The sequence below is a fragment of the Notothenia rossii genome, assembly GCF_949606895.1.
Source record: "Notothenia rossii genome assembly, chromosome: 4".
Taxonomy (NCBI): domain Eukaryota; kingdom Metazoa; phylum Chordata; class Actinopteri; order Perciformes; family Nototheniidae; genus Notothenia; species Notothenia rossii.
In genome coordinates this window covers 63,632,864-63,648,494 of record NC_136902.1, presented here as the reverse complement: position 1 = coordinate 63,648,494, position 15,631 = coordinate 63,632,864, and the positions used below count along the sequence as shown (strand labels likewise).

At 41.0% G+C, this 15,631-nt stretch overlaps 1 protein-coding gene across 1 annotated transcript in view; it reads right to left on the bottom strand.

The window, feature by feature from the left end:
- Window positions 1-381: 381 nt before the first annotated feature.
- The window catches only part of LOC307036490 (uncharacterized protein), a 28,020-nt gene continuing 12,770 nt past the window's right edge, over window positions 382-15,631 (bottom strand). Inside the window, exon 3 of the mRNA XM_079676856.1 lies at window positions 382-459. The gene's annotated coding sequence lies outside the window, so the exon portion shown is untranslated. The remainder of the gene's footprint in view (window positions 460-15,631) is intronic.

The window sequence follows — 15,631 nt, the reverse complement described above, 5'->3', positions numbered from 1 at the left end:
GCCCATGTCTAACAGTGCTTTTTTTCGGCTCGCTCTGAAAGGAACATCAGTCTTATAATGGCCTCGGTACAGCCGTATATTTTATACGCTAACTAACCGAACTGTACCTACAACTGTTGTTATAGAAGAGTAAGTTATTTTGACCTGTAATAAACTACTACTGTTTGATGAGAAATCAAATCATGGTTTGTTATATATGAATGATATGTTATAGGAGCAAATAATTCAGGGAAGAAAGGATACTAAGTATTTCCATCAAACTTTATTTTTAGAAATGTACAAAATTAACATGTGTAAATATACATATATACACTATCATCCATTCCTCCCCTTATAGGCGTTTTCGGCATCTTGCCTATCGCAGCTTTGTAAGCGTCTGCCGGGGCTTTTTAGGACGAGGCATCAGAGTGGTCATCCCGTGTGTGTGTTGTCCGCCAGATACGCCAGGAGTTTCCTGATCTGGCAGGACGAAATCAAATGCAAATCACAAAATATAAGAGAAACTTAGTTGTTTTAGATTTGTTAGTAGTAGTTGTTGTAGGAATGTGTATCTATTTAATCTATCTGTCACAAACGAGCTGAGAACCAAAATGCAACACACGGGAAACCAGGTCTGTAACCAGCTTTATTAAAGGCAATAGGCTTGTAGGAGACAAAACGGCAGATATTAGGCAAAGGGCTGGTCGGGGACAGGCGAGGGTTCCAGGAGAAAGCAAGACGGGAGTCGTAGGTACAGATCGGGTCAGGGAGCAGGCGAGGCAGGCGAGGCAGGCTGGTCAGGGACAGGCAGGGTCGAAACCGGGAGAGCAATCTGGAGGATAATGCGGGAAAGACTGGCATGCTGCAAAGTACGATCTGGCACTGAGGTGAAAGTGAAGTGGGCCTAAATACTAATGGAGCTGATGGGTGTAACAGAGTGAGAGAGAGAGACAGGGTGCGACTACCAGGTGACTAAGGAAGGTTAATGCAGAAAATAGGTGAGTGAGAAAGCAGACTGTGACACTGTCTATCTAATCAACACAGTTAGCTTGCCAGCTAATATGCTAACCTACGTTTGCTAGTTGTTCAGTGTAATATGCCAATCTACTAGGGATGTAACGATACCAAAAACTCACGGTACGATATTATCGCGATAACAAGTCCACGGTACGGTATTTATCGCGATATTGAATAATAAAGGGAGGGGGGGGGGAAATCATAATTTTTTTTTTTCAATAAAACATTTTTTTACTCGGAAAATGTTTTTTTATTACATAATAAATCTGATTTTTACAGCATTTTTGTAGGATAGCAGTATTTTAAAGTGTCAAAAACAAAGTGACAGTAACAGACTGGAACAAGAACACCAGTGTTTTTGTACCTACGAGTACTACCAAACAAAGTAAGCATTTTCTGTATGCCACTGCATCTCACAAATAAACAAATACATTTAATAATCAGACCCTGCAATAAAATAAATCAAGTTTCACTTTAGTTTTTCAAGTAACTCAACTCAAACTCACTAGTCACTCACTCAGCATCATCAGACAGGTTTTTAAGAATATGAGAATGTCCACATTTCCAGGTATTTATAAGCTGGGATGTTTGGGCATTTACAATATCCCCTGCTCTGGAAAAAACTCTCTCGCTTGGTACTGATGTTACTTGGACATCAGTGGTCGCGTTAACCGAATATTTTATTTAACATTGACGGAAAAAACTGAAAGCAGTCTGTCATTTTTGACAGATTAGAACAAACTCGGAACAGCGCCAACGTTTCCCCGCAGCCAGGCTCTGGTGTTATGCCGTGTTATGCATTCCCTCCAAAAGGAAATGATATAGTTTCCAAACCGTACTTTGCCGTACAGATCAATACATGTCTGGGAGGTTTTGCTTTACGCTGTGCGCGTCCCGCGAGGTGCATGCACACACGGCATAACACCGCCCCCCCCCCCGTTGACAGTTCACGAGCATGCTCTATCGTGAACTGTTCCGACCCGACGGGTAATAAGGGATTATGACGGATATTTTACGATCCTGTCTGTCAAAATGACGGACAGCGAAAAAGTCTAACGCCAGGCTTATTGACATGGCGAGATATAAATATATGGTTGGTACATGTCTCTAGGTGCGTAAATGTAGCCCTGTAAATACGATGTCCTTTTGTGTTATCTCTTGTTTTATTTTCATGTTTTAACCTACTTGCTGCCATGTTGGACAGGTCTCTCTTGAAAAAGAGATCGATGATCTCAATGGGAACACCTGGTTAAATAAAGGTTTTAAAAAAAAAAAAGTGTTTAAAAAAAAAAATCGCGGTAGATTTTGTCAGTCTCACGACGGTATTGGGAAGTTTATTTACCGCGATACCGCGATATTCGGTATATCGTTAAATCCCTACAATCTACTATGAACAACCAACCCAGTCTCACGGCATTTTGTGTTATAGTCACGACATTTAATCTATTGATTCGTGTTCACCAACACGATTTTCCCTTCTTCTTTTTTTGTTGTCACACAGTTCGATTTTAAAAGCAATGTAGCAATTGGTAGTATGTTTTGTGCCTGCAGCACGTCTTTTTGTCCGTTCGGCTCTTGGAAGACCGGAAGCAGTGGGGTTCATAAAAACATGTTCTTACTCAATATCAAGCCACGATTATTGTTTTTATTTTAAATCGTATAATGTCAGACTTTTTTTGTCGTCTGTGAGGAAAAGAAATGGGGCTCAGAGCCTCAAAATACTGAAATCTGTATTTTTTTAAATCTTTTTTTCCTTGTAATTTGTTATTCTTTTCTAAATAACACACTGTTATTTAATCACCAATAACACACAATTATCCTTGTTTTTATTTATTTGTTTAATTCCATAATCTCTGGCTTTTTTGGCGTCCGTCAGGAACTGAATTTCAAAATAAAAATAACCGGAAACAGACGTAGGCATTTCGAGCGATTACCCAAGATCCTCAGCTATGGTTTAAGCTCGCTGATTGGATGTTTTAGTCGCAATGCATGTTGGGATTTGGTGTTTATAGGATATGAAATCCTAAAAACATTTAAAAATATATATATAATACTTACAGTGGGGCAAAAAAGTATTTAGTCAGCCACCAATTGTGCAAGTTCTCCCACTTAAAAAGATGAGAGGCCTGAAATTTTCATCCTAGGTATACCTCAACTATGAGAGACAAAATGAGAAAAAAAATTCCAGAAAAGGCAAATTATGGTGGAAAATAAGTATTTGGTCACCTACAAACAAACAAGATTTCTGGCTCTCACAGACCTGTAACTTCTTCTTTCAGAGCCTCCTCTGTACTCCACTTGTTAACTGTATTAATGGCACCTGTTTGAACTCGTTATCAGTATAAAAGACACCTGTCCACAACCTCAAACAGTCACACTCCAAACTCCACTATGGCCAAGACAAAAGAGCTGTCAAAGGACACCAGAAACAAAATTGTAGACCTGCACCAGGCTGGGAAGACTGAATCTGCAATAGGTAAGCAGCTTGGTGTGAAGAAACCAACTGTGGGAGCAATTATTAGAAAATGGAAGACATACAAAACCACTGATAATCTCCCTCGATCTGGGGCTCCACGCAAGATCTAAACCCGTGGGGTCAAAATGATCATAAGAACTGTGAGCAAAAATCTCAGAACCACACGGGGGGACCTAGTCAATGACCTGCAGAGAGCTGGGACCAAAGTAACAAAGGCTACCATCAGTAACACACTGCAGTGCCAGACGTGTCCCCCTGCTTAAGCCAATACATGTCCAGGCCCGTCTGAAGTTTGCTAGAGAGCATTTAGATGATCCAGAAGAGCATTGGGAGAATGTCATATGGTCAGATGAAATCAAAATAGAACCTTTTGATAAAAACTCAACTAGACGTGTTTGGAGGAGAAATAATGCTGAGTTGCATCCAAAGAACACCATACCTACTGTGAAACATGGGGGTGGAAACATCATGCTTTGGGGCTGTTTTTCTGCAAAGGGACCAGGACGACTGATCCGTGTAAAGGAAAGAATGAATGGGGCCATGTATCGTGAGATTTTGAGTGACAACCTCCTTCCATCAGCAAGGGCATTGAAGATGAAACATGGCTGGGTCTTTCAGACAAACACACAAACACACCGCCCGGCAACTTCGTAAGAAGTATTTCAAGGTCCTGGAGTGGCCTAGCCAGTTTCCAGATCTCAACCCCATAAAAAATCTTTGGAGGGAGTTGAAAGTCCGTGTTGCCCAGTGACAGCCCCAAAACATCACTGCTCTAGAGGAGATCTGCATGGAGGAATTGGCCAAAATACCAGCAACATTGTGTGAAGACTTACAGAAAACGTTTGACCTCTGTCATTGCCAACAAAGGGTATATAACAAAGTATTGAGATTAACTTTTGTTATTGACCAAATACTTATTTTCCACCATAATTTGCAAATAAAGTCTTTAAAAATCAGACAATGTGATTTTCTTGATTTTTTTTCTCATTTTGTCACTCATAGTTGAGGTATACCTAGGATGAAAATTACAGGCCACTCTTTTAAGTGGGAGAACTTGCACAATTGGTGGCAGACTAAATACTTTTTTGCCCCACTGTAATTCCGAGTGTTCTTGCTTTTCTCTCTGAAAGTCATCACATAACGGCATTGTAATACACGGTTCGGCTGCATATTACAGATCTGCCGTAGTTCTTTATTTATAGAGCCCTGAAGAGAAGACCTTCGAAAAAACTGGAAGAAATGCCGCCAAAACTGAATACTTGACGTGGATAATAAATATATCAACAATTGAACAACATCTTCAATTTCTCTTCACACAATACGTCTCCTTGCAGTATCAACACTAATTCGGCTGACTTTTACATTTGATCTAATTCGTAGATAGGTTATATTTACACCAAAACGGTGCACAGCTGATATAAAAAGGACTTTTAGTGTTTAAAGATATGTGAAAACATGAATAAAACTACACATCTTCAGATGTTGTACATACATAAGTGTCAAGTCTCCTCTGATTTTGTGTATATTCCTCACTTGAAAGTGATGAGGCATCTACTGGACTTTTTTTTGGTCAATATTCTAGCGCGCAAAACAAGCTACTCACGAGCGGAAAATGTGCTTTTACATGCGCATAAAATGACCTTCGCGCGCAGATTAAACCCCCGCGAGCAGCTATGCAGCCCTCTTGCTCGCTCGAGGGAGTCTCAGCCTCACTCGCTCGCGGAGTCTGTCTGCGCGCGTGTGAAAAGTTTCTGACCCTTTAGGGCGGAGCCACTGGACTTTGATTGACAGCTGCCAGGAAACCTGGAGTTGCCAGGTTTGATAAATGCCTGATCTACCAAGAGCCCAGGAGCGACAGCAGGAAGATCAGTTGGACGAGGTTGAATGGTAAAGTTGTTCAGAAAAAAACATTATATTTGTAAAGTGTAGCTACTGCAGCAAAATAATCCTGGCGCCGCCCATGATAAGACATTACTTATTTCTAAACAAGGAAGCTTCTTTCTAAGATAAATAAACAGCGCGTCTAAGCTCTGAATGTGCCGCACAATTAACGCACCACATTGAAAGCACACATAAACAATGCTGCGCAGCGCCGCTCGCGCTCTAACAATACACATGCATATAATCTATAAACAATGCTGCGCAGAGCTCTAACAAGACACGTGGCGCACACACTTAAACAATTTAAAGGTGACCTATCATGCAAAATGCACTTTTGTACGTCTTTTATACATTAATGTGTCCCCGGCAGTGGCGGTTCTACGGGGTGGCACGGGGTGGCAGCTGCCTCCTCAGAAAAATGCCTTGCCACCCCAGCTGCCACCCCAGTTGGCAGCTTTGTTTTGAAAGAAAAGTTGTGGCTCATCGGACATTTATGAGAGAAAATCTCTAATGTCCGAGTGCAAGTGAATGCAGCACAATACGTGAGCCTTGTAACCCCTCCCCCCCTGGCGCGAGCTTGGAAATATGATTGGCAGCGATTTCATTTGAACGGGGGGACAGCGAAAAACGAGAAGAATTTCGGATCCAAGTAGACGGAAGGAATAAGGTATTTGCGGTCAGGGTATGGCTGGGGTAGGCTTCAGGCAGCCATACCAAGAAATGCCTTAGCCCCACCATGAACAATGATGTTAAAGTAAGCAAAATAAAGTCTGCCAACTCGCGCGGAGTAAATTGCACAGACTGACAGCAGTTAGTAAGATTGATTTCAGTCACCACTTGTCACCGAAGACTAGAAACGGTTTTGAACTTGTGTCACGTTGTGATCGTCTTCTCAATAGAACATCTTTGATAATGTCAAAGATAACGGCGTGGTGTTGTTGCAGGAAGTCCCGACGGAGAATACTTTTGCTGTAGTACATCTCTATATACATCGATACAACATTACGTGTTGATAGAAATCAACACGTAATGAAATAAGACCCCACGGTTTGATGATTGATAGGTGTGTGGGCTGTCTTTCATTTTGACACACAGAACAATGGGGGCTATCCACCCTTATCCACAATGTAAAGTAATTCACACAGCCTCTCCCCTCTTCTCTCTGTGAGGAGCAGCAGGTTCAGTTTTCAGAACAAAGTAACCAAAAATTAAAATGGCATTCATTTTTTTAAATATGTCGTGGAATAATAGATTTATTTATTTTTCTTCTCAAGAGAGTACCAGAATGTGTATTTTATGTTAGTATTTCAAAAAATCTCCTGGGGGGAAATCCCCCCAGACCCCCCTGCAGGGGTTGGGTTTTCAGCATGTCAACTCTTTCACTTGTGGGGAAATTGCAGGATTGGCTCCAGTTCGCCCTTTTTATTTACTACAAAAGAAATGTGCCTTTTTATTTCATACAGTTCAATTTGGATTGAGACAGGGAAATAATCTAAACCTCACGCGTGGCGTTTCACTGTCAAGGGGAGCGTGTATGTAATTGCAAATACTGACTTGAGAGCCCCACCACTGTATGGGTTAGCCGGCCCTACCATAGATTTCCCAACACAAATACTCTGGCGCCGCCACTGTTTGCGGTCTACAATGACAGAGAAGAGTCTGTCAAGTTTGGCTGTACTCAGCATTGAATCAAAACGCACCATATCTTTAAATCGTTTTGCTGATCAAGATGGTAATCGTCACATTCAGCTGTTATAGACATGCCAACTTGATGCTCTGCTCACGGATGAGTCGATGAGAATAATAATCTGTTAAAATGATAACCTTACGTGTGTAAATATATTTTTCTTCTTTGTGGGGGTCTGCCCCAAAAAACTGTTTGAAGTCCTGAGAAAGTCAAATAAGACGGTGTGTAAAACTACACTGCCCAGCCAAAAAAAAGTAACCACTTTGATCTAGGCCAGTAGGTAAGGACTTTCCACTGGATAATAACTGCAGCGATGTATATGTTTGAGCTGAATACACGTTTTTTTAACCCTAACTGATGCAGTTAGTCATTTCTTTAATGTTTGTTCTTTCTGATGTAAAGTCAAGGTTGTAAGTGTTTGCAATGAAGTTGCGGGGCGCTGAACTGTTCTTTTGATTATTTTTGATTTATGATAGTAATTACTTATCTTTCAAATTTGAAGGAGGTTGAGCAAGCATCTTGAAGAACATTCATCATTAACTCCTCCAAAAAATATAGTTTATTTAATAATAACACTTAATATGTGAATCATAACAGTGATTGACAGCTGATAGGAATAATGTGATTGTTAATATTATCATATTCATACACACATCGATGAGACAGTTAATTAATGTACTTACTGCAGCAGTCTGCATAGATTTGGTACCCCTGCTGGTCTAAGAGTTAAACCAACTCATTCAGTTAAAATTCATTAAATTATGTCTGCCACCTTATATATTTATATGTAAGGCTTTACTGATGTGCCACAATAATGTCACCTAATGTTATTGATTTAAAATATCAATATTGTGGCTTTCCAAGTTAACATTGATTAATACAGGGGTCTCCAACCTTTTTCTAACCGGGAGCTACTTTTGAAAAAAGAAAGTGGCCAAGAGCTACTCATGTTATTTTATATAGATTTCAGTGCACATATCACATTCGTGACTCAAGAGCAGAAACATTAACATTAACATGAATAAACTTGACTTTCTCATGAAGAGAAAAAAAGACAAATAATCACCATGCAATACTGAGTTCTGCTTTAACATCAATAACTACAGTAAACAGTTTTACAGATAAGAGTGCAAAGTTCCTAATTGTAATAATAACATTTCTAGCTCTATAATTTAAATTATTTCAAGCATTTCACAAATTTGTTTCACATGTAAAAGGGGAATATGGCTTGTGCTTTTCTCAACTTGCATCAAGCAAACATATGTCTTCAAACATTCAGTCTGTCACTGCATTGTTGTCTTTCTCCTGACTCAGCTAATGTGACACCTGGCACTGCATAGCATCCACCAGAGCACTGTACTGGGGTGTGTATCCTGACAAATTCACTCTGATTGAGTCATTGAGGTGTTCATCAGTAAGTCTTGTCCTGAATTTGGATTTGATAAAGTTCATATCAGAGAATGCTGATTCACAGCGATATGTTGACCCAAATAAGCAGGACAGTTTCAGTGCAGCAGTTTGAATGTTTTTGAATTTCTCTGGGTCCAATAGCTTCCAGAAATCTTTGTCCATCTGATGTGCTTTCAGCTGAATGTCATTCTGGAGATTGATTATCTCCAGCTCCAACTCTGAAGCACTGAGACTGAAAAGGCTGGCCAGTTGCTCAGACATGTCAGTAACATCCACGATGTTGAATGGGTTAGCAAGGAAACTTGCACAGGGCTCAAGCTGTTTAAAGTCAAGAAACCTGTCCTCAAATTCCTGCCCAAGCTTAGTTAAGCAGTCACAGTACTTTGATAAGTCAAGAAAGCCAGCAGCAGCTTTATTCTCCTGCAGTACTTTTTGAACAGAGGGGAAATGATGCAATTTATTTCCCTTTACTTGCTGGAGATATAGACACAGATTTGCTTTAAAGGCCTTTACAGCACTAATCATGTCACATACTGTTTTGCCATTGCCTTGTAGCTGGAGGTTAAGCTGGTTTAATTTTCCTGTCAGATCAGTCAAAAAGGCCAGGTCAAGTACCCAACCAGCATCAGATAAGATGGAGGTGTCCTCCCCCCTCTCTTCCATGAAGAGCTTTACCTCATTCAGCAAGGAGAGGAAGCGCTGTAGGATTTTCCCTCTACTCAACCACCTCACCTCAGCATGGAGAAGGAGATCTCCATATTCAGCTGACAGTTCCTCAAGAAAAACTTTGAAGCTCCTGTGTTGCTTTGCCTTCGCTCGGATAGAGTTTATTATTTGTATCACAGGTTTCATGACGTGATTGAAGTCCATAACTTTGGCACAAAGTGCTTCTTGGTGAATGATGCAATGGTAACTCAGGAAACGTGGGAAATATGGATCTGACTTACAATTTGCGATAAAACCGTTGTGGCGACCTCTCATAGCCGGGGCTCCATCAGTTGTTATGGATACAAGCTTCTCCATTTGCACGCCTTTATTTATGAAATAATTCTTAATAGAATTATACACGTCCACACCTCTTGTTGTTGTTTTGAGTGGAAGCAGTGTCAGAAATTCCTCTTTCGCCGTAAAATCCTCAAACACCATCTGGATGAACACAGACAGCTGAGCTGTGTCGCTCGCATCCACCGACTCGTCGCACTGTATGGAGAACCACTTGCACCTGACCATGTCCCGCTCCAACTGTCCCATGGCATCCACTGACAGCGCCGACACTCTCCTCGCCACAGTGTTGTTTCCCAGTTGCAGATCGTCAATGGCAGACATTATCTCCGACTTGCTCTTGTGGTCTCTGAACAAAGTCTCTGCCATAACAGACATCGCTCCCTTAAGAACACCGCCATCAGTGAAAGCTTTTTTGTTCTTTGCCAAATACTGAGCGACTCGGAACGATGCTTCTGTAGCTAGGCTAGCTTTCTTGGCAGGCTTCGTGAACAATGACTGCTGCCTTTGTAGCGTAGCTTTTAATTGTTGTACCTTCTCAACGCGAAGGCAACTGCCGGCGGGATACTCCTTTGAAAAGTTTTCGTGAAGTTTTGTGAAGTGCCGCTCGACATTTCCCTTCTTCCCCACCGCAACACTCGAGCCACAAATTAAACACACACACTTGTCTTTGATGCTCGTAAATAAAAATTCATGTTCCCACTCGTCATGAAAGTAGTATATTTTAGATTTCTTCTTTGACGGACCTTCCTCAGTTGTCATGACTGCATCTTACATCTCTTTTTCTCAAACTTTCTTACTCTCAAAATATACTACATAAATAAATATGTCTCAACATGTCAACTGCACTTTAGCGCCCTCTGGTGAGCTACTCGGAAAACCTCCGCGAGCTACTGGTAGCTCGCGATCGACGTGTTGGCAACCCCTGGATTAATATGACTGCGATTAAATCAGCATATACTTCTGCCAGGGGATGCCACCCCTGAAATTCTCCTGCCACCCTCTTGCCACCCCGTGAATATTTGTCTAGATCCGCCCCTGGTCCCCGGTGTTCAAGGAAACTCACCAAGTGTCAGAAAATAAAACCCTCTCTATTTTCCTCCATACCCAATTCTCTTAAAAAGTGTCTGCAACGGATCTGATACAGACTGATCCAGATTTGAACACTTCTGTGACGTCAAAGAAGTGGCGTTACGGCTATTGGGCCAACTCCGCCAATCAGGAGGAGACAGCCACGGACATTGCCTTTCGAAAGCGCTGGAGACGCTGTAGTACATAAGCCAGGCCTGTAGATGGTGCTGTTCTCACAGAATCAGCCCATGCAAAGACAGTGTTAAATTGAGCGAAATGAGGAATGGCTAAAATGCATGATCTGTTCTGTATTTTGAAAAATAAAAAGTATAAATGTCTTATATAGGTATGGTCCTACACTATATTATTCGAATATAGCATGATAGCTCCACTTTAACAGAACATTCACCAGCGGCTCTGCAGAGTTCTCACAGCATGATGGATGTGATCTTACCGGCTGCCTGTCCTGACTCGGTAGAAATGCCTCCCGTCCAGTGGCGTAGCCAGGAATTATTGTGTGGGTGGGCCTGGAGAAATGTAGGTGGGCCAGGGGGAGACTTATTAAGCGTGGGGTCTGAGCTGAAACTTCATTAATGATTTTTTAATGCACTAATTGAACATAAGCATAAACTAGCAGTGAAAACAAAAACATAGGCACGGCGGCCTCAGAATGTGTGTTATACTGACATCCACATGACTAGGGATATCGTTAAGGTTTTAACGGTAGGCCTACTACTACTTTTATCGATACCGCTTATCGATCCGGTGCTTCAACGGTACTTTTATTGTTTTTTTTGGAGAAAAAAATAAGGTAAACTAACTAAACAAATTGTGAACAAAACTAACGTTGCTTTTTATTTAAATTAAATACATAATATTTCACATCAAAAGAAACAACAATTGTATACATCGTGTTAAATAATCGGATAGAACTGTAAACAGAATAGCTGAAACTTTAACCAAATAAATAACTCAGTTACCTCTAATCATTAACCCATGTTTGTATAATTGAGTTAAATCCGTGTGTCGCTGCTAGCATTCATAACACCTGACGTGGAAACGTTACTCGTGGATGGGGCTACACCGCTACCAGAAAGACAGTCGAACCCGGTGCATTTCTCCGTCTGAATGTGATACACTTTTGCTCAATGTTTAGACAAATTGCTCGTGTTACCGGCGCCCTTACATGCTAAACTCTTATTGCACTTTTGGTAACGAGCATCGAGACGGGTAAAGTTTAACCACACCTCGGAGCGCGTTCTCTCTGCCATCTCCTCCGTGTGTGTGTTGCTGCATGTAGCAGCTGCGTGTGTGTAAACTGCCCCGCCCCCTCGCAAGCAGGCAGAGAAAAAACAGAAAAAACACTTATCAGCTAGAAACGGAGTTGGCGACACTAAAACTGCAATATAATGTTTGTCTAGCAATAATACATATGACAGATATGTTTTACATGTCTCTCTCCAGTACCAACCGATAACGTCGGAGCTTAATGGTACCACGGTCTTTAATAATTTGGGCCCGTTTAATACCGGGGCTCGGTACCCATTCCTACACATGACTGGCTCGGTGGCCACAGGTTGTTTATCCTTGACAGTCGCACAGTGGGCACACACTGAGAGAGTCTTTTCATATTCAGCAAATGTGTACACGCTTCACTGCAGACCTCAAGAAGAAAAAAGACTTTAATTCACTCACGGCAAAACTTACTTTACTTACTAATTTATTCACGTTAAAAAAATGCACTCCCTATTCCATTGTCATGAAGGTGGAATCTAACTATATCCAGAATAACTTTGATTGGATCCAGGCTATAGACATGTTTATTTCTGCTGTAAAGTTGGGCATTTTAACATGGGTGTCTATGGGAATTGCTCCTTTCTGCATCCATCCCCTGTTGGCCACTAGAGGAACTGCAGTTTCCCAGCTCTGCGCTATAACGCGCTGATTGGCTGTGGGTGGGCCAGACGTGCACAGCTACGCCACTGCTCCCGTCTACACGCTTCCGTCTACCAGGATCGCACACAGCAACTATTTAAAACCCTTCTTGAGGATGCAGCACTGGGCTCTGTGATTAGGGTGATTACACCCAGCTTGCCAGAGGAGGCAGGACCGCGATCATTCACACCTGTTGTATATCCTTATTAATTGGTGATTTGTTTTTAAATGAAACAAATGTGTAGCTCTAATGATTTAACTTCTGATTAACATTAGCCTATTTTGTTATTGGTATGTGTCCATATTCTTTTTTGACTACTTGTCATCTGTTTTTTATTTTATATTTATTAAAGCCTTAGGCTCTGTTTGACTTTACAATAAGTGTCCTACACTAATAGAGAACCGCAGTGACGCGTCCTAAAACCCGGAAGTAAACTTCTTCCGGTTCCTTTGTCAAAAACCAATGCAAATTCTCCATAGGATTTTGGAAAATAGCTCGAAATAAGGTCTGTGGTTTACACACATTTAAGAGAGGGATCACGTTTTGTTCAGCCGAATAATCTCCACATGTCAACCCTACTTTTATAATTTTTTAATCATAAATCTAGTCGCCAGAAGCAAAATGCTAACGTTATGCTATAAACGAACTACAAGCCAGTACAGCAGCAGGGTCGCACGACTTCAACGTCACGCCAATTTAAGATTGTTTCAACTGACTTGCACTGAAACTGCACTTTGAACACTTTAAATATATTAACATTTTAAACTGTATACCCCGGTTATCTAGGAACTTTTTGTTTTGTTTAATGTGTACCACGTTTATCTAGGCCCTTTTTGTTTTGTTTTATGTATACATGTCACACTGTTGGAAACGATATTTCGATATTTCTGGATGTATAACACATGTCGAATTTTTGACAATAAAGCTGAATTTGACTTTCGCGTGCTTGCATATTTTAACAAAGCTTTTCATTTTAGCCACACTGAATTGAACTAAAAGTCATGGCTGTGTCAATTACCAGTCTGATATCGTTTTACAAAGATGACAAGAAGAATGTAGATAGAGGAGAGAACCACTACAAGTCAGGACACGTAACAGTGCAGCCTAGATGAAGGTGTGCTTACCGGTGTTGTCAGGGCTAGCATGAGGGACAAGGTTTATAGTGTCGGTGAGTAGTGATAGCAAGAGTACCGTTAACCTAGAGTTAATTTATTCACATGAATTCCCATCAATAAATCAATTGTATGTGTCACATGAAATCTTTATTAGGCAAGGCAAGTTTATTTATATAGCACTTTTCAACACAAGGCAATTCAAAGTGCTTTACAAAAAATGAAAGACATTAAGAAAATGGCATTAAAATCAGTCATTAAAAAGAAAAGCTAATAAAATAAACATTAAAAGAAAAAATACATGGATAAAAGTTACAGTGCAGTCTAAGATATGAATAGTTCAATTAAAAGCAGTGACAAAAAGAAAAGTCTTCAGCCTGGATTTAAAAGTAGAAAGAGTTGCAGCGGACCTGCAGGTTTCTGGGAGTTTGTTCCAGATATTTGGAGCATAATAACTGAACGCTGCTTCTCCATGTTTAGTTCTGACTCTGGGGACAGAAAGACCAGTCCCTGAAGACCTGAGAGATCTGGATGGTTCATAATTTAGCAGGAGGTCAGAAATGTATTTTGGGCCTAAACCATTCAGTGCTTTATAAACAGCAGCAGTATTTTTAAATCTATTCTTTGACACACAGGAAGCCAGTGTAAAGACTTCAGAACAGGAGTGATGTGATCCACTTTCTCAGTGTTAGTGAGTAACCAGAGTAAAGACTTCAGAACAGGAGTGATGTGATCCTCTTTCTTAGTGTTAGTGAGGACTCGAGCAGCGGTGTTCTGAATCAGCTGCAGCTTTCTAATAGATTTTTTAGTGAGACCTGTAAAGACACCATTGCAGTAGTCCAGTATACTGAAGATAAAAGCATGGACACGTTTTTCCAAATCCTGCTGTGACATTAGTCTTTTAATCCTAGATATTTTCTTTAGGTGATAGTAGGCTGATTTAGTAACTGTTTTAATGTGACTGTTGAAACCAATAACTAATTTAACCCGCTCACAAGAGAGCCCACCTCCGAAGATCGTGACTGGCTGAGGGACAGACTCGGGGGCAGGTTTTCAGGAATTTCTTGGCTTCTCTCCCCCGAGCCAGAAGAGGAACACTGCAGCTTGGAAACACTTACTGTTCCTGAAATTATCAAATCTGTTGGGCATCAGGGATCTGAGGCAATTGTGGCAAGCATGGCATTGTCTGAAGAGCAACAGAGGGCAATTCAGGTGGCTACCACTGGTCAGCGAACCAACCCAAACTGGCATTTGTTCAGGAAAGGAAGGTTGACTGCCAGCAACTTTGGAGCTGTCCTGAGGTCAAAGCGTGTGACTGCTTCCTTTATTGCCAGGGTGCTAGGGCAACAACAGGCCCTTGATGGTGTTTTGTCTTTACAGTGGGGGACTATGAATGAATGTGAGGGTGTCAGGGCATTCACCAATGCAACCCAGATGCAGGTCCATGAGTCAGATTTGTGGCTCTCCCTATCAGGATTGTTGGGGGCATCTCCAGATGGTCTGGTAGGGTCTTCCGCTGTGCTGGAGGTAAAGTGTCCCTACGGAGCCAGGGAAATGACAATTAGTGAAGCATTGCAAATCAAGGGCTTCTGTGTCAGTAAGGAAGGAGAAACATTCAGCCTGCGTGAGGAACATCCTTACTGGCACCAAGTGCAAGGTCAGCTTCACCTCACTGCAAGAAAGAAGAAGAAATAAAAAAATTGTGAATTTCTTTTTAATTTACATTTACTCGCCTTTGCAATGTTGTGGTTGTTAGAGTGTTAGGTTTCATGTCAGCTCGTCTGTTGGGAAGATATAAAATATTAGTTTCATGGAAGTCACACCGTCACATATAAGAGCATTAAGACATAAAGTACATAGGCTAAAACAAAACATCTAAAGATATAACCTTGCACTTCGATAAGTCTCGGGAACATTTTCACTATTTTGACATTTTTATAGATGAAAATTGAACTAAAGAAATAAATGGTAGATTAATCCATATTGGAAATAGGTGTCAGCTGCTACACTAATTATAATAGTTATATTTCTTAATTAATTAAGATAAGATATTACTGTAT